Genomic DNA, 22,445 nt, shown 5'->3' on the forward strand with positions numbered 1-22,445 from the left:
GATAGAGGAAATGTCAGTGAGCGTTCCGATTTCAGTTCCAGATCGATTCACCCAATGAGTCCTTGATATTTAGTCGTTTTCAGCCAATTTTCTGGATTTTTGAAAATTTCACTTTTTTGTGAAAATATCCACTAAATGAGGGAATAATATGTGTGAGGGGACCCCAGGAGAGTTCCAAATTGTGTGGGTAGAATATATATCCCACGGGGGTAAAATTGAAAAAAGTTTAAAAAATTTTTTTTGTACTTAGTCAATTTTTCGGCGTCTACCAGACTTTCAGATAGGGCAAATGTCAGTGATCGTTCCGATTTCAGTTCCAGATTGATTCGCCCAAATGAGTCCTTGATATTTAGTCGTTTTTAGCCAATTTTCTTGATTTTTGAAAATTTCACTTTTTTGTGAAAATATCCACTAAATGAGGGAATTATATGTGTGAGGGTACCCCAGGAGAGATCCAAATGTGTGTGGGTAGAATATATATCACACGGGGGTAAAATTGAAAAAAGTTTAAAAGTTTTTTTTTTTGGACTTAGTCATTTTTCCAACGTTTATCAGACTTTCAGATACGGGAAATGTCAGTGAGCGTTCCGATTTCAGTTCCAGAGCGATTCGCCCAAATGAGTCCTTGATATTTAGTCGTTTTCAGCCAATTTTCTTGATTTTTGAAAATTTCACTTTTTTTGTGAACATATCCACTAAATGAGGGAATAATATGTGTGAGGGTACCCCAGGAGAGTTCCAAATGTGTGTGGGTAGAATATATATCCCACGGGGGTAAAATTGAATAAAGTTTAAAAAAATTTTTTTTGGACTTAGTCATTTTTCCGGCGTTTATCAGACTTTCAGATAGGGCAAATGTCAGTGAGCGTTCCGATTTCAGTTCCAGAGCGATTCGCCCAATGAGTCCTTGATATTTAGTCAATTTCAGCCAATTTTCTGGATTTTTGAAAATTTCACTTTTTTGTGAAAATATCCACTAAATGAGGGAATAATATGTGTGAGAGTACCCCAGGAGAGTTCCAAATGTGTGTGGGTAGAATATATATCCCACGGGGGTAAAATTGAAAAAGTTGAAAAAAATTTTTTTTGGACTTATTCATTTTTCCGACGTTTATCAGACTTTCAGATAGGGGAAATGACAGTGAGCGTTCCGATTTCAGTTAAAGAGCGATTCGCACAATCAGTCCTTGATATTTAGTCTTTTTCAGCCAATTTTCTGGATTTTTGAAAATTTCACTTTTTTTGTGAAAATATCCACTAAATGAGGGAATAATATGTGTGAGGGTACCCCAGGAGAGTTCCAAATGTATGTGGGTAGAACATATATATCCCACGGGGGTAAAATTGAAAAAAATTGAAAAATTTTTTTTTTTGGACTTAGTCATTTTTCCGGCGTTTATCTGACTTTCAGATAGAGGAAATGTCAGTGAGCGTTCCGATTTCAGTTCCAGATCGATTCGCCCAATGAGTCCTTGATATTTAGTCGTTTTCAGCCAATTTACTTGATTTTTGAAAATTTCACTTTTTTGTGAAAATATCCACTAAATGAGGGAATAATATGTGTGAGGGTACCCCAGGAGAGATCCAAATGTGTGTGGGTAGAATATATATCACACGGGGGTAAAATTGAAAAAGTTGAAAAAAAATTTTTTTTGGACTTAGTCATTTTTCCGGCGTTTATCAGACTTTCAGATAGGGCAAATGTCAGTGAGCGTTCCAATTTCAGTTCCAGAGCGATTCGCCGAATGAGTCCTTGATATTTAGTCAATTTCAGCCAATGTTCTGGATTTTTGAAAATTTCACTTTTTTGTGAAAATATCCATTAAATGAGGGAATAATATGTGTGAGGGTACCCCAGGAGAGTTCCAAATGTGTGTAGGTAGAATATATATCCCACGGGGGTAAAATTGAAAAAAGTTTTAAATAAATTTTTTTTGGACTTAGTCATTTTTCTAACGTTTATCAGACTTTCAGATAGAGGAAATGTCAGTGAGCGTTCCGATTTCAGTTCCAGATCAATTCACCCAATGAGTCCTTGATATTTAGTCATTTTCAGCCAATTTTCTGGATTTTTGAAAATTTCACTTTTTTGTGAAAATATCCACTAAATGAGGGAATAATATGTGTGAGGGTACCCCAGGAGAATTCCAAATGTGTGTGGGTAAAATATATATCCCACGGGGGTAAAATTGAAAAAAGTTTAAAAAATTTTTTTTTTGGACTTAGTCATTTTTCCAACGTTTATCAGACTTTCACATAGGGAAAATGTCAGTGAGCGTTCCAATTTCAGTTCCAGATCAATTCACCCAATGAGTCCTTGATAGTTAGTCATTTTCAGCCAATTTTCTGGATTTTTGAAAATTTCACTTTTTTGTGAAAATATCCACTAAATGAGGGAATAATATGTGTGAGGGTACCCCAGGAGAGTTCCAAATGTGTGTGGGTAAAATATATATCCCACGGGGGTAAAATTGAAAAAATTTTTTTTTGGACTTATTCATTTTTCCGACGTTTATCAGACTTTCAGATGGAGGAAATGTCAGTGAGCATCCCGATTTCACTTCCAGATCGATTCGCCCAACGAGTCCTTGATATTTAGTCGTTTTCAGCCAATTTTCTTGATTTTTGAAAATTTCACTTTTTTGTGAAAATATCCACTAAATGAGGGAATAATATGTATGAGGGTACCGCAGGAGAGATCCAAATGTGTGTGGGTAGAATATATATCCCACGGGGGTAAAATTGAAAAAAGTTGAAAAAAATTTTTTTGGGACTTATTCATTTTTCCGACGTTTATCAGACTTTCAGATAGGGCAAATGTCAGTGATCGTTCCGATTTCAGTTCCAGAGCGATTCGCCCAATGAGTCCTTGATATTTAGTCGTTTTTAGCCAAGTTTCTTGATTTTTGAAAATTTCACTTTTTTGTGAAAATATCCACTAAATGAGGGAATAATATGTGTGAGGGTACCCCAGGAGAGTTCCAAATGTGTGTGGGTAGAATATATATCCCACGGGGGTAAAATTGAAAAAAGTTTAAAACATTTTTTTTTGGACTTATTCATTTTTCCGACGTTTATCAGACTTTCAGATGGAGGAAATGTCAGTGAGCATCCCGATTTCACTTCCAGATCGATTCGCCCAACGAGTCCTTGATATTTAGTCGTTTTCAGCCAATTTTCTTGATTTTTGAAAATTTCACTTTTTTGTGAAAATATCCATTAAATGAGGGAATAATATGTGTGAGGGTACCCCAGGAGAGATTCAAATGTGTGTGGGTAGAATATATATCACACGGGGGTAAAATAGAAAAAGGTTGAAAAAAATTTTTTTTTGTACTTAGTCAATTTTCCGGCGTCTACCAGACTTTCAGATAGGGCAAATGTCAGTGATCGTTCCGATTTCAGTTCCAGATCGATTTACCCATTGAGTCCTTGATGTTTAGTCTTTTTCAGCCAATTTTCTGGATTTTTGAAAATTTCACTTTTTTGTGATAATATCCACTAAATGAGGGAATAATATGTGTGAGGGTACCCCAGGAGAGTTCCAAATGTGTGAGGGTAGAATATATATCCCACGGGGGTAAAATTGAAAAAAGTTGAGAAAATTTTTTTTTTGGACTTATTCATTTTTCCGCCGTTTATCAGACTTTCAGATAGGGGAAATGTCAGTGAGCGTTCCGATTTCAGTTCCAAAGCGATTCGCCCAATGAGTCCTTGATATTTAGTCGTTTTCAGCCAAGTTTCTGGATTTTTGAAAATTTCACTTTTTTGTGATAATATCCACTAAATGAGGGAATAATATGTGTGAGGGTACCCCAGGAGAGATCCAAATGTGTGTGGGTAGAATATATATCACACGGGGGTAAAATTGAAAAAAGTTTAAAAAAAATTTTTTTTGGACTTAGTCAATTTTCCGGCGTCTATCAGACTTTCAGATAGGGCAAATGTCAGTGATCGTTCTGATTTCAGTTCCAGAGCGATTCGCCCAATGAGTCCTTGATATTTAGTCATTTTCAGCCAAGTTTCTGGATTTTTGAAAATTTCACTTTTTTATGAAAATATCCACTAAATGAGGGAATAATATGTGTGAGGGTACCCCAGGAGAGTTCCAAATGTGTGTGGGTAGAATATATATCCCACGGGGGTAAAATTGAAAAAAGTTGAAAAAATTTTTTTTTGGACTTATTCATTTTTCCGACGTTTATCAGACTTTCAGATAGAGGAAATGTCAGTGAGCGTTCCGATTTCAGTTCCAGATCGACTCGCCCAATGAGTCCTTGATATATAGTCGTTTTCAGCCAATTTTCTTGATTTTTGAAAATTTCACTTTTTTGTGAAAATATCCACTAAATGAGGGAATAATATGTGTGAGGGTACCCCAGGAGAGTTCCAAATGTGTGTGGTTAGAATATATATCCCACGGGGGTAAAATTGCAAAAAGTTTCAAAAAAATTTTTTTTGTACCTAGTCAATTTTCCGGCGTCTATCAGACTTTCAGATAGGGCAAATGTCAGTGATCGTTCCGATTTCAGATCCAGAGCGATTCGCTCAATGAGTCCTTGATATTTAGTCGTTTTCAGCCAAGTTTCTGGATTTTTGAAAATTTCACTTTTTTGTGAAAATATCCACTAAATGACGGAATAATATGTGTGAGGGTACCCCAGGAGAGTTCCAAATGTGTGTGGGTAGAATATATATCCCACGGGGGTAAAATTGAAAAAAGTTTAAAACAATTTTTTTTTGGACTTAGTCAATTTTCCGGCGTCTACCAGACTTTCAGATAGGGCAAATGTCAGTGATCGTTCCGATTTCAGTTCCAGATCGATTCACCCAATGTGTCCTTGATGTTTAGTCTTTTTCAGCCAATTTTCTGGATTTTTGAAAATTTCACTTTTTTGTGAAAATATCCACTAAATGAGGGAATAATATGTGTGAGGGTACCCCAGGAGAGTTCCAAATGTGTGTGGGTAGAATATATATCCCACGGGGGTAAAATTGAAAAAAGTTTAAAAAATTTTTTTTTGGACTTATTCATTTTTCCGACGTTTATCAGACTTTCAGATGGAGGAAATGTCAGTGAGCATCCCGATTTCACTTCCAGATCGATTCGCCCAACGAGTCCTTGATATTTAGTCGTTTTCAGCCAATTTTCTTGATTTTTGAAAATTTCACTTTTTTGTGAAAATATCCACTAATTGAGGGAATAATATGTGTGAGGGTACCCCAGAAGAGATTCAAATGTGTGTGGGTAGAATATATATCACACGGGGGTAAAATAGAAAAAGGTTGAAAAAAAATTTTTTTTGGACTTATTCATTTTTCTGACGTTTATCAGACTTTCAGATAGAGGAAATGTCAGTGAGCGTTCCGATTTCAGTTCCAAAGCGATTCGCCCAATGAGTCCTTGATATTTAATCAATTTCAGCCAATGTTCTGGATTTTTGAAAATTTCACTTTTTTGTGAAAATATCCACTAAATGAGGGAATAATATGTGTGAGGGGACCCCAGGAGAGTTCCAAATGTGTGTGGGTAGAATATATATCCCACGGGGGTAAAATTGAAAAAAGTTTAAAAAATTTTTTTTTGTACTTAGTCAATTTTCCGGCGCCTATCAGACTTTCAGATAGGGCAAATGTCAGTGATCGTTCCGATTTCAGTTCCAGAGCGATTCGCCCAATGAGTCCTTGATGTTTAGTCAATTTCAGCCAATGTTCTGTATTTTTGAAAATTTCACTTTTTTGTGAAAATATCCACTAAATGAGGGAATAATATGTGTGAGGGTACCCCAGGAGAGATTCAAATGTGTGTGGGTAGAATATATATCACACGGGGGTAAAATAGAAAAAGGTTGAAAAAAAATTTTTTTTGGACTGTCATTTTTCCAACGTTTATCAGACTTTCAGTTAGAGGAAATGTCAGTGAGCGTTCCGATTTCAGTTCCAGATCGATTCACCCAATGAGTCCTTGATATTTAGTCGTTTTCAGCCAATTTTCTGGATTTTTGAAAATTTCACTTTTTTGTGAAAATATCCACTAAATGAGGGACCAATATGTGTGAGGGTACGCCAGGAGAGATCCAAATGTGTGTGGGTAGAATATATATCCCACGGGGGTAAAATTGAAAAAAGTTTAAAAAAATTTTTTTTTGTACTTAGTCAATTTTCCGGCGTCTACCAGACTTTCAGATAGGGCAAATGTCAGTGATCGTTCCGATTTCAGTTCCAGATCGATTCACCCAATGAGTCCTTGATGTTTAGTCAATTTCAGCCAATGTTCTGTATTTTTGAAAATTTCACTTTTTTGTGAAAATATCCACTAAATGAGGGAATAATATGTGTGAGGGGACCCCAGGAGAGTTCCAAATGTGTGTGGGTAGAATATATATCCCACGGGGGTAAAATTGAAAAAAGTTAAAAAATTTTTTTTTTGTACTTAGTAAATTTTCCGGCGTCTATCAGACTTTCAGATAGGGCAAATGTAGGTGATCGTTCCGATTTCAGTTCCAGAGCGATTCGCCCAATGAGTCCTTGATATTTAGTCGTTTTCAGCCAAGTTTCTGGATTTTTGAAAATTTCACTTTTTTGTGAAAATATCCACTAAATGAGGGAATAATATGTGTGAGGGTACCCCAGGAGAGATTCAAATGTGTGTGGGTAGAATATATATCACACGGGGGTAAAATAGAAAAAGGTTGAAAAAAAATTTTTTTGGGACTTATTCATTTTTCCGACGTTTATCAGACTTTCAGATGGAGGAAATGTCAGTGAGCATCCCGATTTCACTTCCAGATCGATTCGCCCAACGAGTCCTTGATATTTAGTCGTTTTCAGCCAATTTTCTTGATTTTTGAAAATTTCACTTTTTTGTGAAAATATCCACTAAATGAGGGAATAATATGTGTGAGGGTACCCCAGGAGAGATTCAAATGTGTGTGGGTAGAATATATATCACACGGGGGTAAAATAGAAAAAGGTTGAAAAAAAATTTTTTTTGGACTTAGTCATTTTTCCAACGTTTATCAGACTTTCAGATAGAGGAAATGTCAGTGAGCGTTCTGATTTCAGTTCCAGATCGATTCACCCAATGAGTCCTTGATATTTAGTCTTTTTCAGCCAATTTTCTGGATTTTTGAAAATTTCACTTTTTTGTGATAATATCCACTGAATGAGGGAATAATATGTGTGAGGGTACCCCAGGAGAGTTCCAGATGTGTGTGGGTAGAATATATATCCCATGGGGGTAAAATTGAAAAAAGTTGAAAAAAATTTTTTTTTTGGACTTATTCATTTTTCTGACGTTTATCTGACTTTCAGATAGAGGAAATGTCAGTGAGCGTTCCGATTTCAGTTCCAAAGCGATTCGCCCAATGAGTCCTTGATATTTAGTCAATTTCAGCCAATGTTCTGGATTTTTGAAAATTTCACTTTTTTGTGAAAATATCCACTAAATGAGGGAATAATATGTGTGAGGGGACCCCAGGAGAGTTCCAAATGTGTGTGGGTAGAATATATATCCCACGGGGGTAAAATTGAAAAAAGTTTAAAAAATTTTTTTTTGTACTTAGTCAATTTTCCGGCGCCTATCAGACTTTCAGATAGGGCAAATGTCAGTGATCGTTCCGATTTCAGTTCCAGAGCGATTCGCCCAATGAGTCCTTGATATTTAGTCGTTTTCAGCCAAGTTTCTTGATTTGTGAAAATTTCACTTTTTTGTGAAAATATCCACTAAATGAGGGAATAATATGTGTGAGGGTACCCCAGGAGAGTTCCAAATGTGTGTGGGTAGAATATATATCCCACGGGAGTAAAATTGAAAAAAATTGAAAAATTTCTTTTTTTGGACTTAGTCATTTTTCCGGCGTTTATCAGACTTTCAGATAGAGGAAATGTCAGTGAGCTTTCCAATTTCAGTTCCAGATCGATTCACCCAATGAGTCCTTGATATTTAGTCTTTTTCAGCAAATTTTCTGGATTTTTGAAAATTTCACTTTTTTGTGATAATATCCACTAAATGAGGGAATAATATGTGTGAGGGTACCCCAGGAGAGTTCCAAATGTGTGTGGGTAGAATATATATCCCACGGGGGTAAAATTGAAAAAAGTGAAAAAAATTTTTTTTGGACTTATTCATTTTTCCGACGTTTATCAGACTTTCAGATGGAGGAAATGTCAGTGAGCATCCCGATTTCACTTCCAGATCGATTCGCCCAACGAATCCTTGATATTTAGTCGTTTTCAGCCAATTTTCTTGATTTTTGAAAATGTCACTTTTTTGTGAAAATATCCACTAAATGAGGGAATAATATGTGTGAGGGTACCCCAGGAGAGATTCAAATGTGTGTGGGTAGAATATATATCACACGGGGGTAAAATAGAAAAAGGTTGAAAAAAAATTTTTTTTGGACTTAGTCATTTTTCCAACGTTTATCAGACTTTCAGATAGAGGAAATGTCAGTGAGCGTTCCTATTTCAGTTCCAGATCGATTCACCCAATGAGTCCTTGATATTTAGTCTTTTTCAGCCAATTTTCTGGATTTTTGAAAATTTCACTTTTTTGTGATAATATCCACTAAATGAGGGAATAATATGTGTGAGGGTACCCCAGGAGAGTTCCAAATGTGTGTGGGTAGAATATATATCCCACGGGGGTAAAATTGAAAAAAGTTGAAAAAATTTTTTTTTTGGACTTATTCATTGTTCCGCCGTTTATCAGACTTTCAGATAGGGGAAATGTCAGTGAGCGTTCCGATTTCAGTTCCAAAGCGATTCGCCCAATGAGTCCTTGATATTTAGTCGTTTTCAGCCAAGTTTCTGGATTTTTGAAAATTTCACTTTTTTGTGAAAATATCCACTAAATGAGGGAATAACATGTGTGAGGGTACCCCAGGAGAGTTCCAAATGTGTGTGGGTAGAATATATATCCCACGGGGGTAAAATTGAAAAAAGTTGAAAAAATTTTTTTTTGGACTTATTCATTTTTCCGACGTTTATCAGACTTTCAGATAGAGGAAATGTCAGTGAGCATTCCCCTTTCAGTTCCAGAGCGATTCGCCCAATGAGTCCTTGATATTTAGTCGTTTTCAGCCAATTTTCTTGATTTTTGAAAATTTCACTTTTTTGTGAAAATATCCACTAAATGAGGGAATAATATGTGTGAGGGTACCCCAGGAGAGATCCAAATGTGTGTGGGTAGAATATATATCACACGGGGGTAAAATTGAAAAAAGTTGAAAAAAAATTTTTTTTGGACTTAGTCAATTTTCCGGCGTCTATCAGACTTTCAGATAGGGCAAATGTCAGTGATCGTTCCGATTTCAGTTCCAGAGCGATTCGCCCAATGAGTCCTTGATATTTAGTCGTTTTCAGCCAAGTTTCTGGATTTTTGAAAATTTCACTTTTTTGTGAAAATATCCACTAAATGAGGGAATAATATGTGTGAGGGTACCCCAGGAGAGTTCCAAATGTGTGTGAGTAGAATATATATCTCAAGGGGGTAAAATTGAAAAAAGTTGAAAAAAATTTTTTTTGGATTTATTCATTTTTCCGACGTTTATCAGACTTTCAGATAGAGGAAATGACAGTGAGCGTTCCGATTTCAGTTCCAAAGCGATTCGCCCAATGAGTCCTTGATATTTAGTCAATTTCAGCCAATGTTCTGGATTTTTGAAAATTTCACTTTTTTGTGAAAATATCCACTAAATGAGGGAATAATATGTGTGAGGGTACCCCAGGAGAGATCCAAATGTGTGTGGGTAGAATATATATCACACAGGGGTAAAATTGAAAAAAGTTTAAAAAAAATTTTTTTTGTACTTAGTCAATTTTCCTGCGTCTATCAGACTTTCAGATAGGGCAAATGTCAGTGATCGTTCCGATTTCAGTTCCAGAGCGATTCACCCTATGAGTCCTTGATATTTAGTCGTTTTCAGCCAAGTTTCTTGATTTTTGAAAATTTCACTTTTTTGTGAAAATATCCACTAAATGAGGGAATCATATGTGTGAGGGTACACCAGGAGAGATTCAAATGTGTGTGTGTAGAATATATATCACACGGGGGTAAAACTGAAAAAAGTGAAAAAAATTTTTTTTTGGACTTAGTCATTTTTCCAACATTTATCAGACTTTCAGATAGAGGAAATGTCAGTGAGCATTCCGATTTCAGTTCCAGATCGATTCGCCCAATGAGCCCTTGATATTTAGTCAATTTCAGCCAATGTTCTGGATTTTTGAAAATTTCACTTTTTTGTGAAAATATCCACTAAATGAGGGAATAATATGTGTGAGGGGACCCCAGGAGAGTTCCAAATGTGTGTGGGTAGAATATATATCCCACGGGGGTAAAATTGAAAAAAGTTTAAAAAATTTTTTTTTTGTACTTAGTCAATTTTCCGGCGTCTATCAGACTTTCAGATAGGGCAAATGTCAGTGATCGTTCCGATTTCAGTTCCAGAGCGATTCGCCCAATGAGTCCTTGATATTTAGTCAATTTCAGCCAAGTTTCTGGATTTTTGAAAATTTTACTTTTTTGTGAAAATATCCACTAAATGAGGGAATAATATGTGTGAGGGTACCCCAGGAGAGTTCCAAATGTGTGTGGGTAGAATATATATCCCACGGGGGTAAAATTGAAAAAAGTTGGAAAAATTTTTTTTTTGGACTTATTCATTTTTCCGCCGTTTATCAGACTTTCAGTTAGGGAAAATGTCAGTGAGCGTTCCGATTTCAGTTCCAAAGTGATTCGCCCAATGAGTCCTTGATATTTAGTCATTTTCAGCCAATTTTCTGGATTTTTGAAAATTTCACTTTTTTGTGAAAATATCCACTAAATGAGGGAATAATATGTGTGAGGGGACCCCAGGAGAATTCCAAATGTGTGTGGGTAGAATATATATCCCACGGGGGTAAAATTGAAAAAAGTTGAAAAAAATTTTTTTTGGACTTATTTATTTTTCCGACGTTTATCAGACTTTCAGATAGAGGAAATGTCAGTGAGCGTTCCGATTTCAGTACCAGATCGATTCGCCCAATGAGTCCTTGATATTTAGTCGTTTTCAGCCAATTTTCTTGATTTTTGAAAATTTCACTTTTTTGTGAAAATATCCACTAAATGAGGGAATAATATGTGTGAGGGGACCCCAGGAGAGTTCCAAATGTGTGTGGGTAGAATATATATCCCACGGGGGTAAAATTGAAAAAAGTTAAAAAATTTTTTTTTTGTACTTAGTAAATTTTCCGGCGTCTATCAGACTTTCAGATAGGGCAAATGTAGGTGATCGTTCCGATTTCAGTTCCAGAGCGATTCGCCCAATGAGTCCTTGATATTTAGTCGTTTTCAGCCAAGTTTCTGGATTTTTGAAAATTTCACTTTTTTGTGAAAATATCCACTAAATGAGGGAATAATATGTGTGAGGGTACCCCAGGAGAGATTCAAATGTGTGTGGGTAGAATATATATCACACGGGGGTAAAATAGAAAAAGGTTGAAAAAAAATTTTTTTGGGACTTATTCATTTTTCCGACGTTTATCAGACTTTCAGATGGAGGAAATGTCAGTGAGCATCCCGATTTCACTTCCAGATCGATTCGCCCAACGAGTCCTTGATATTTAGTCGTTTTCAGCCAATTTTCTTGATTTTTGAAAATTTCACTTTTTTGTGAAAATATCCACTAAATGAGGGAATAATATGTGTGAGGGTACCCCAGGAGAGATTCAAATGTGTGTGGGTAGAATATATATCACACGGGGGTAAAATAGAAAAAGGTTGAAAAAAAATTTTTTTTGGACTTAGTCATTTTTCCAACGTTTATCAGACTTTCAGATAGAGGAAATGTCAGTGAGCGTTCTGATTTCAGTTCCAGATCGATTCACCCAATGAGTCCTTGATATTTAGTCTTTTTCAGCCAATTTTCTGGATTTTTGAAAATTTCACTTTTTTGTGATAATATCCACTGAATGAGGGAATAATATGTGTGAGGGTACCCCAGGAGAGTTCCAGATGTGTGTGGGTAGAATATATATCCCATGGGGGTAAAATTGAAAAAAGTTGAAAAAAATTTTTTTTTTGGACTTATTCATTTTTCTGACGTTTATCTGACTTTCAGATAGAGGAAATGTCAGTGAGCGTTCCGATTTCAGTTCCAAAGCGATTCGCCCAATGAGTCCTTGATATTTAGTCAATTTCAGCCAATGTTCTGGATTTTTGAAAATTTCACTTTTTTGTGAAAATATCCACTAAATGAGGGAATAATATGTGTGAGGGGACCCCAGGAGAGTTCCAAATGTGTGTGGGTAGAATATATATCCCACGGGGGTAAAATTGAAAAAAGTTTAAAAAATTTTTTTTTGTACTTAGTCAATTTTCCGGCGCCTATCAGACTTTCAGATAGGGCAAATGTCAGTGATCGTTCCGATTTCAGTTCCAGAGCGATTCGCCCAATGAGTCCTTGATATTTAGTCGTTTTCAGCCAAGTTTCTTGATTTGTGAAAATTTCACTTTTTTGTGAAAATATCCACTAAATGAGGGAATAATATGTGTGAGGGTACCCCAGGAGAGTTCCAAATGTGTGTGGGTAGAATATATATCCCACGGGAGTAAAATTGAAAAAAATTGAAAAATTTCTTTTTTTGGACTTAGTCATTTTTCCGGCGTTTATCAGACTTTCAGATAGAGGAAATGTCAGTGAGCTTTCCAATTTCAGTTCCAGATCGATTCACCCAATGAGTCCTTGATATTTAGTCTTTTTCAGCAAATTTTCTGGATTTTTGAAAATTTCACTTTTTTGTGATAATATCCACTAAATGAGGGAATAATATGTGTGAGGGTACCCCAGGAGAGTTCCAAATGTGTGTGGGTAGAATATATATCCCACGGGGGTAAAATTGAAAAAAGTGAAAAAAATTTTTTTTGGACTTATTCATTTTTCCGACGTTTATCAGACTTTCAGATGGAGGAAATGTCAGTGAGCATCCCGATTTCACTTCCAGATCGATTCGCCCAACGAATCCTTGATATTTAGTCGTTTTCAGCCAATTTTCTTGATTTTTGAAAATGTCACTTTTTTGTGAAAATATCCACTAAATGAGGGAATAATATGTGTGAGGGTACCCCAGGAGAGATTCAAATGTGTGTGGGTAGAATATATATCACACGGGGGTAAAATAGAAAAAGGTTGAAAAAAAATTTTTTTTGGACTTAGTCATTTTTCCAACGTTTATCAGACTTTCAGATAGAGGAAATGTCAGTGAGCGTTCCTATTTCAGTTCCAGATCGATTCACCCAATGAGTCCTTGATATTTAGTCTTTTTCAGCCAATTTTCTGGATTTTTGAAAATTTCACTTTTTTGTGATAATATCCACTAAATGAGGGAATAATATGTGTGAGGGTACCCCAGGAGAGTTCCAAATGTGTGTGGGTAGAATATATATCCCACGGGGGTAAAATTGAAAAAAGTTGAAAAAATTTTTTTTTTGGACTTATTCATTGTTCCGCCGTTTATCAGACTTTCAGATAGGGGAAATGTCAGTGAGCGTTCCGATTTCAGTTCCAAAGCGATTCGCCCAATGAGTCCTTGATATTTAGTCGTTTTCAGCCAAGTTTCTGGATTTTTGAAAATTTCACTTTTTTGTGAAAATATCCACTAAATGAGGGAATAACATGTGTGAGGGTACCCCAGGAGAGTTCCAAATGTGTGTGGGTAGAATATATATCCCACGGGGGTAAAATTGAAAAAAGTTGAAAAAATTTTTTTTTGGACTTATTCATTTTTCCGACGTTTATCAGACTTTCAGATAGAGGAAATGTCAGTGAGCATTCCCCTTTCAGTTCCAGAGCGATTCGCCCAATGAGTCCTTGATATTTAGTCGTTTTCAGCCAATTTTCTTGATTTTTGAAAATTTCACTTTTTTGTGAAAATATCCACTAAATGAGGGAATAATATGTGTGAGGGTACCCCAGGAGAGATCCAAATGTGTGTGGGTAGAATATATATCACACGGGGGTAAAATTGAAAAAAGTTGAAAAAAAATTTTTTTTGGACTTAGTCAATTTTCCGGCGTCTATCAGACTTTCAGATAGGGCAAATGTCAGTGATCGTTCCGATTTCAGTTCCAGAGCGATTCGCCCAATGAGTCCTTGATATTTAGTCGTTTTCAGCCAAGTTTCTGGATTTTTGAAAATTTCACTTTTTTGTGAAAATATCCACTAAATGAGGGAATAATATGTGTGAGGGTACCCCAGGAGAGTTCCAAATGTGTGTGAGTAGAATATATATCTCAAGGGGGTAAAATTGAAAAAAGTTGAAAAAAATTTTTTTTGGATTTATTCATTTTTCCGACGTTTATCAGACTTTCAGATAGAGGAAATGACAGTGAGCGTTCCGATTTCAGTTCCAAAGCGATTCGCCCAATGAGTCCTTGATATTTAGTCAATTTCAGCCAATGTTCTGGATTTTTGAAAATTTCACTTTTTTGTGAAAATATCCACTAAATGAGGGAATAATATGTGTGAGGGTACCCCAGGAGAGATCCAAATGTGTGTGGGTAGAATATATATCACACAGGGGTAAAATTGAAAAAAGTTTAAAAAAAATTTTTTTTGTACTTAGTCAATTTTCCTGCGTCTATCAGACTTTCAGATAGGGCAAATGTCAGTGATCGTTCCGATTTCAGTTCCAGACCGATTCACCCTATGAGTCCTTGATATTTAGTCGTTTTCAGCCAAGTTTCTTGATTTTTGAAAATTTCACTTTTTTGTGAAAATATCCACTAAATGAGGGAATCATATGTGTGAGGGTACACCAGGAGAGATTCAAATGTGTGTGTGTAGAATATATATCACACGGGGGTAAAACTGAAAAAAGTGAAAAAAATTTTTTTTTGGACTTAGTCATTTTTCCAACATTTATCAGACTTTCAGATAGAGGAAATGTCAGTGAGCATTCCGATTTCAGTTCCAGATCGATTCGCCCAATGAGCCCTTGATATTTAGTCAATTTCAGCCAATGTTCTGGATTTTTGAAAATTTCACTTTTTTGTGAAAATATCCACTAAATGAGGGAATAATATGTGTGAGGGGACCCCAGGAGAGTTCCAAATGTGTGTGGGTAGAATATATATCCCACGGGGGTAAAATTGAAAAAAGTTTAAAAAATTTTTTTTTTGTACTTAGTCAATTTTCCGGCGTCTATCAGACTTTCAGATAGGGCAAATGTCAGTGATCGTTCCGATTTCAGTTCCAGAGCGATTCGCCCAATGAGTCCTTGATATTTAGTCAATTTCAGCCAAGTTTCTGGATTTTTGAAAATTTTACTTTTTTGTGAAAATATCCACTAAATGAGGGAATAATATGTGTGAGGGTACCCCAGGAGAGTTCCAAATGTGTGTGGGTAGAATATATATCCCACGGGGGTAAAATTGAAAAAAGTTGGAAAAATTTTTTTTTTGGACTTATTCATTTTTCCGCCGTTTATCAGACTTTCAGTTAGGGAAAATGTCAGTGAGCGTTCCGATTTCAGTTCCAAAGTGATTCGCCCAATGAGTCCTTGATATTTAGTCATTTTCAGCCAATTTTCTGGATTTTTGAAAATTTCACTTTTTTGTGAAAATATCCACTAAATGAGGGAATAATATGTGTGAGGGGACCCCAGGAGAATTCCAAATGTGTGTGGGTAGAATATATATCCCACGGGGGTAAAATTGAAAAAAGTTGAAAAAAATTTTTTTTGGACTTATTTATTTTTCCGACGTTTATCAGACTTTCAGATAGAGGAAATGTCAGTGAGCGTTCCGATTTCAGTACCAGATCGATTCGCCCAATGAGTCCTTGATATTTAGTCGTTTTCAGCCAATTTTCTTGATTTTTGAAAATTTCACTTTTTTGTGAAAATATCCACTAAATGAGGGAATAATATGTGTGAGGGTACCTCAGGAGAGTTCCAAATGTGTGTGGGTAGAATATATATCCCCCGGGGGTAAAATTGAAAAAAGTTGAAAACATTTTTTTTTAGACTTATTCATTTTTTCAACGTTTATCAGACTTTCAGATAGAGGAAATGTCAGTGAGCGTTCCTATTTCAGTTCCAGATCGATTCACCCAATGAGTCCTTGATATTTATTCTTTTTCAGCCAATTTTCTGGATTTTTGAAAATTTCACTTTTTTCTGAAAATATCCACTAAATGAGGGAATAATATGTGTGAGGGGACCCCAGGAGAATTCCAAATGTGTGTGGGTAGAATATATATCCCACGGGGGTAAAATTGAAAAAAGTTGAAAAAAAATTTTTTTTGACTTATTCATTTTTCCGACGTTTATCAGACTTTCAGATAGAGTTAATGTCAGCGAGCGTTCCGATTTCAGTTCCAGATTGATTCACCCAATGAGTCCTTGATATTTAGTCGTTTTCAGCCAATGTTCTGGATTTTTGAAAATTTTACTTTTTTGTGAAAATATCTACTAAATGACGGAATAATACGTGTGAGGGAACCCCAGGAGAGATCCAAATGTGTGTGAGTAGAATATATATCACACGGGGGTAAAATTGAAAAAAGTTTAAAAAAATTTTTTTTTGTACTTAGTCAATTTTCTGGCGTCTATCAGACTTTCAGATAGGGCAAATGTCAGTGAGCGTTCCGATTTCAGTACCAGATCGATTCGCCCAATGAGTCCTTGATATTTAGTCGTTTTCAGCCAATTTTCTTGATTTTTGAAAATTTCACTTTTTTGTGAAAATATCCACTAAATGAGGGAATAATATGTGTGAGGGTACCTCAGGAGAGTTCCAAATGTGTGTGGGTAGAATATATATCCCACGGGGGTAAAATTGAAAAAAGTTGAAAACATTTTTTTTTAGACTTATTCATTTTTTCAACGTTTATCAGACTTTCAGATAGAGGAAATGTCAGTGAGCGTTCCGATTTCAGTTCCAGATCGATTCGCCCAATGAGTCCTTGATATTTAGTCGTTTTCAGCCAATTTTCTTGATTTTTGAAAATTTCACTTTTTTGTGAAAATATCCACTAAATGAGGGAACAATATGTGTGAGAGGACACCAGGAGACTTCCAAATGCGTGTGGGTAGAATATATATCCCACGGGGGTAAAATTGAAAAAAGTTTAAAAAATTTTTTTTTGTACTTAGTCAATTTTCCGGCGTCTATCAGACTTTCAGACAGGGCAAATGTCAGTGAGCGTTCCGATTTCAGTTCCAGAGCGATTCGCCCAATGAGTCCTTGATATTTAGTCAATTTCAGCCAATGTTCTGGATTTTTGAAAATTTCACTTTTTTGTGAAAATATCCACTAAATGAGGGAATAATATGTGTGAGGGGACCCCAGGAGAATTCCAAATGTGTGTGGGTAGAATATATATCCCACGGGGGTAAAATTGAAAAAAGTTGAAAAAAATTTTTTTTGGACTTATTTATTTTTCCGACGTTTATCAGACTTTCAGATAGAGGAAATGTCAGTGAGCGTTCCGATTTCAGTACCAGATCGATTCGCCCAATGAGTCCTTGATATTTAGTCGTTTTCAGCCAATTTTCTTGATTTTTGAAAATTTCACTTTTTTGTGAAAATATCCACTAAATGAGGGAATAATATGTGTGAGGGTACCTCCAGAGAGTTCCAAATGTGTGTGGGTAGAATATATATCCCACGGGGGTAAAATTGAAAAAAGTTGAAAACATTTTTTTTTAGACTTATTCATTTTTCCAACGTTTATCAGACTTTCAGATAGAGGAAATGTCAGTGAGCGTTCTGATTTCAGTTCCAGATCGATTCACCCAATGAGTCCTTGATATTTAGTCTTTTTCAGCCAATTTTCTGGATTTTTGAAAATTTCACTTTTTTGTGATAATATCCACTGAATGAGGGAATAATATGTGTGAGGGTACCCCAGGAGAGTTCCAGATGTGTGTGGGTAGAATATATATCCCATGGGGGTAAAATTGAAAAAAGTTGAAAAAAATTTTTTTTTTGGACTTATTCATTTTTCTGACGTTTATCTGACTTTCAGATAGAGGAAATGTCAGTGAGCGTTCCGATTTCAGTTCCAAAGCGATTCGCCCAATGAGTCCTTGATATTTAGTCAATTTCAGCCAATGTTCTGGATTTTTGAAAATTTCACTTTTTTGTGAAAATATCCACTAAATGAGGGAATAATATGTGTGAGGGGACCCCAGGAGAGTTCCAAATGTGTGTGGGTAGAATATATATCCCACGGGGGTAAAATTGAAAAAAGTTTAAAAAATTTTTTTTTGTACTTAGTCAATTTTCCGGCGCCTATCAGACTTTCAGATAGGGCAAATGTCAGTGATCGTTCCGATTTCAGTTCCAGAGCGATTCGCCCAATGAGTCCTTGATATTTAGTCGTTTTCAGCCAAGTTTCTTGATTTTTGAAAATTTCACTTTTTTGTGAAAATATCCACTAAATGAGGGAATAATATGTGTGAGGGTACCCCAGGAGAGTTCCAAATGTGTGTGGGTAGAATATATATCCCACGGGAGTAAAATTGAAAAAAATTGAAAAATTTCTTTTTTTGGACTTAGTCATTTTTCCGGCGTTTATCAGACTTTCAGATAGAGGAAATGTCAGTGAGCTTTCCAATTTCAGTTCCAGATCGATTCACCCAATGAGTCCTTGATATTTAGTCTTTTTCAGCAAATTTTCTGGATTTTTGAAAATTTCACTTTTTTGTGATAATATCCACTAAATGAGGGAATAATATGTGTGAGGGTACCCCAGGAGAGTTCCAAATGTGTGTGGGTAGAATATATATCCCACGGGGGTAAAATTGAAAAAAGTGAAAAAAATTTTTTTTGGACTTATTCATTTTTCCGACGTTTATCAGACTTTCAGATGGAGGAAATGTCAGTGAGCATCCCGATTTCACTTCCAGATCGATTCGCCCAACGAATCCTTGATATTTAGTCGTTTTCAGCCAATTTTCTTGATTTTTGAAAATGTCACTTTTTTGTGAAAATATCCACTAAATGAGGGAATAATATGTGTGAGGGTACCCCAGGAGAGATTCAAATGTGTGTGGGTAGAATATATATCACACGGGGGTAAAATAGAAAAAGGTTGAAAAAAAATTTTTTTTGGACTTAGTCATTTTTCCAACGTTTATCAGACTTTCAGATAGAGGAAATGTCAGTGAGCGTTCCTATTTCAGTTCCAGATCGATTCACCCAATGAGTCCTTGATATTTAGTCTTTTTCAGCCAATTTTCTGGATTTTTGAAAATTTCACTTTTTTGTGATAATATCCACTAAATGAGGGAATAATATGTGTGAGGGTACCCCAGGAGAGTTCCAAATGTGTGTGGGTAGAATATATATCCCACGGGGGTAAAATTGAAAAAAGTTGAAAAAATTTTTTTTTTGGACTTATTCATTGTTCCGCCGTTTATCAGACTTTCAGATAGGGGAAATGTCAGTGAGCGTTCCGATTTCAGTTCCAAAGCGATTCGCCCAATGAGTCCTTGATATTTAGTCGTTTTCAGCCAAGTTTCTGGATTTTTGAAAATTTCACTTTTTTGTGAAAATATCCACTAAATGAGGGAATAATATGTGTGAGGGTACCCCAGGAGAGTTCCAAATGTGTGTGAGTAGAATATATATCTCAAGGGGGTAAAATTGAAAAAAGTTGAAAAAAATTTTTTTTGGATTTATTCATTTTTCCGACGTTTATCAGACTTTCAGATAGAGGAAATGACAGTGAGCGTTCCGATTTCAGTTCCAAAGCGATTCGCCCAATGAGTCCTTGATATTTAGTCAATTTCAGCCAATGTTCTGGATTTTTGAAAATTTCACTTTTTTGTGAAAATATCCACTAAATGAGGGAATAATATGTGTGAGGGTACCCCAGGAGAGATCCAAATGTGTGTGGGTAGAATATATATCACACAGGGGTAAAATTGAAAAAAGTTTAAAAAAAATTTTTTTTGTACTTAGTCAATTTTCCTGCGTCTATCAGACTTTCAGATAGGGCAAATGTCAGTGATCGTTCCGATTTCAGTTCCAGAGCGATTCACCCTATGAGTCCTTGATATTTAGTCGTTTTCAGCCAAGTTTCTTGATTTTTGAAAATTTCACTTTTTTGTGAAAATATCCACTAAATGAGGGAATCATATGTGTGAGGGTACACCAGGAGAGATTCAAATGTGTGTGTGTAGAATATATATCACACGGGGGTAAAACTGAAAAAAGTGAAAAAAATTTTTTTTTGGACTTAGTCATTTTTCCAACATTTATCAGACTTTCAGATAGAGGAAATGTCAGTGAGCATTCCGATTTCAGTTCCAGATCGATTCGCCCAATGAGCCCTTGATATTTAGTCAATTTCAGCCAATGTTCTGGATTTTTGAAAATTTCACTTTTTTGTGAAAATATCCACTAAATGAGGGAATAATATGTGTGAGGGGACCCCAGGAGAGTTCCAAATGTGTGTGGGTAGAATATATATCCCACGGGGGTAAAATTGAAAAAAGTTTAAAAAATTTTTTTTTTGTACTTAGTCAATTTTCCGGCGTCTATCAGACTTTCAGATAGGGCAAATGTCAGTGATCGTTCCGATTTCAGTTCCAGAGCGATTCGCCCAATGAGTCCTTGATATTTAGTCAATTTCAGCCAAGTTTCTGGATTTTTGAAAATTTTACTTTTTTGTGAAAATATCCACTAAATGAGGGAATAATATGTGTGAGGGTACCCCAGGAGAGTTCCAAATGTGTGTGGGTAGAATATATATCCCACGGGGGTAAAATTGAAAAAAGTTGGAAAAATTTTTTTTTTGGACTTATTCATTTTTCCGCCGTTTATCAGACTTTCAGTTAGGGAAAATGTCAGTGAGCGTTCCGATTTCAGTTCCAAAGTGATTCGCCCAATGAGTCCTTGATATTTAGTCATTTTCAGCCAATTTTCTGGATTTTTGAAAATTTCACTTTTTTGTGAAAATATCCACTAAATGAGGGAATAATATGTGTGAGGGGACCCCAGGAGAATTCCAAATGTGTGTGGGTAGAATATATATCCCACGGGGGTAAAATTGAAAAAAGTTGAAAAAAATTTTTTTTGGACTTATTTATTTTTCCGACGTTTATCAGACTTTCAGATAGAGGAAATGTCAGTGAGCGTTCCGATTTCAGTACCAGATCGATTCGCCCAATGAGTCCTTGATATTTAGTCGTTTTCAGCCAATTTTCTTGATTTTTGAAAATTTCACTTTTTTGTGAAAATATCCACTAAATGAGGGAATAATATGTGTGAGGGTACCTCAGGAGAGTTCCAAATGTGTGTGGGTAGAATATATATCCCCCGGGGGTAAAATTGAAAAAAGTTGAAAACATTTTTTTTTAGACTTATTCATTTTTTCAACGTTTATCAGACTTTCAGATAGAGGAAATGTCAGTGAGCGTTCCTATTTCAGTTCCAGATCGATTCACCCAATGAGTCCTTGATATTTAGTCTTTTTCAGCCAATTTTCTGGATTTTTGAAAATTTCACTTTTTTGTGATAATATCCACTAAATGAGGGAATAATATGTGTGAGGGTACCCCAGGAGAGTTCCAAATGTGTGTGGGTAGAATATATATCCCACGGGGGTAAAATTGAAAAAAGTTGAAAAAATTTTTTTTTTGGACTTATTCATTGTTCCGCCGTTTATCAGACTTTCAGATAGGGGAAATGTCAGTGAGCGTTCCGATTTCAGTTCCAAAGCGATTCGCCCAATGAGTCCTTGATATTTAGTCGTTTTCAGCCAAGTTTCTGGATTTTTGAAAATTTCACTTTTTTGTGAAAATATCCACTAAATGAGGGAATAATATGTGTGAGGGTACCCCAGGAGAGTTCCAAATGTGTGTGAGTAGAATATATATCTCAAGGGGGTAAAATTGAAAAAAGTTGAAAAAAATTTTTTTTGGATTTATTCATTTTTCCGACGTTTATCAGACTTTCAGATAGAGGAAATGACAGTGAGCGTTCCGATTTCAGTTCCAAAGCGATTCGCCCAATGAGTCCTTGATATTTAGTCAATTTCAGCCAATGTTCTGGATTTTTGAAAATTTCACTTTTTTGTGAAAATATCCACTAAATGAGGGAATAATATGTGTGAGGGTACCCCAGGAGAGATCCAAATGTGTGTGGGTAGAATATATATCACACAGGGGTAAAATTGAAAAAAGTTTAAAAAAAATTTTTTTTGTACTTAGTCAATTTTCCTGCGTCTATCAGACTTTCAGATAGGGCAAATGTCAGTGATCGTTCCGATTTCAGTTCCAGAGCGATTCACCCTATGAGTCCTTGATATTTAGTCGTTTTCAGCCAAGTTTCTTGATTTTTGAAAATTTCACTTTTTTGTGAAAATATCCACTAAATGAGGGAATCATATGTGTGAGGGTACACCAGGAGAGATTCAAATGTGTGTGTGTAGAATATATATCACACGGGGGTA

This window comes from Phyllobates terribilis, unplaced genomic scaffold (genome assembly GCF_046119375.1).
Source record: "Phyllobates terribilis strain yellow unplaced genomic scaffold, ASM4611937v1 Scaffold_2__4_contigs__length_985480577, whole genome shotgun sequence".
Classification (NCBI taxonomy): Eukaryota; Metazoa; Chordata; class Amphibia; order Anura; family Dendrobatidae; genus Phyllobates; species Phyllobates terribilis.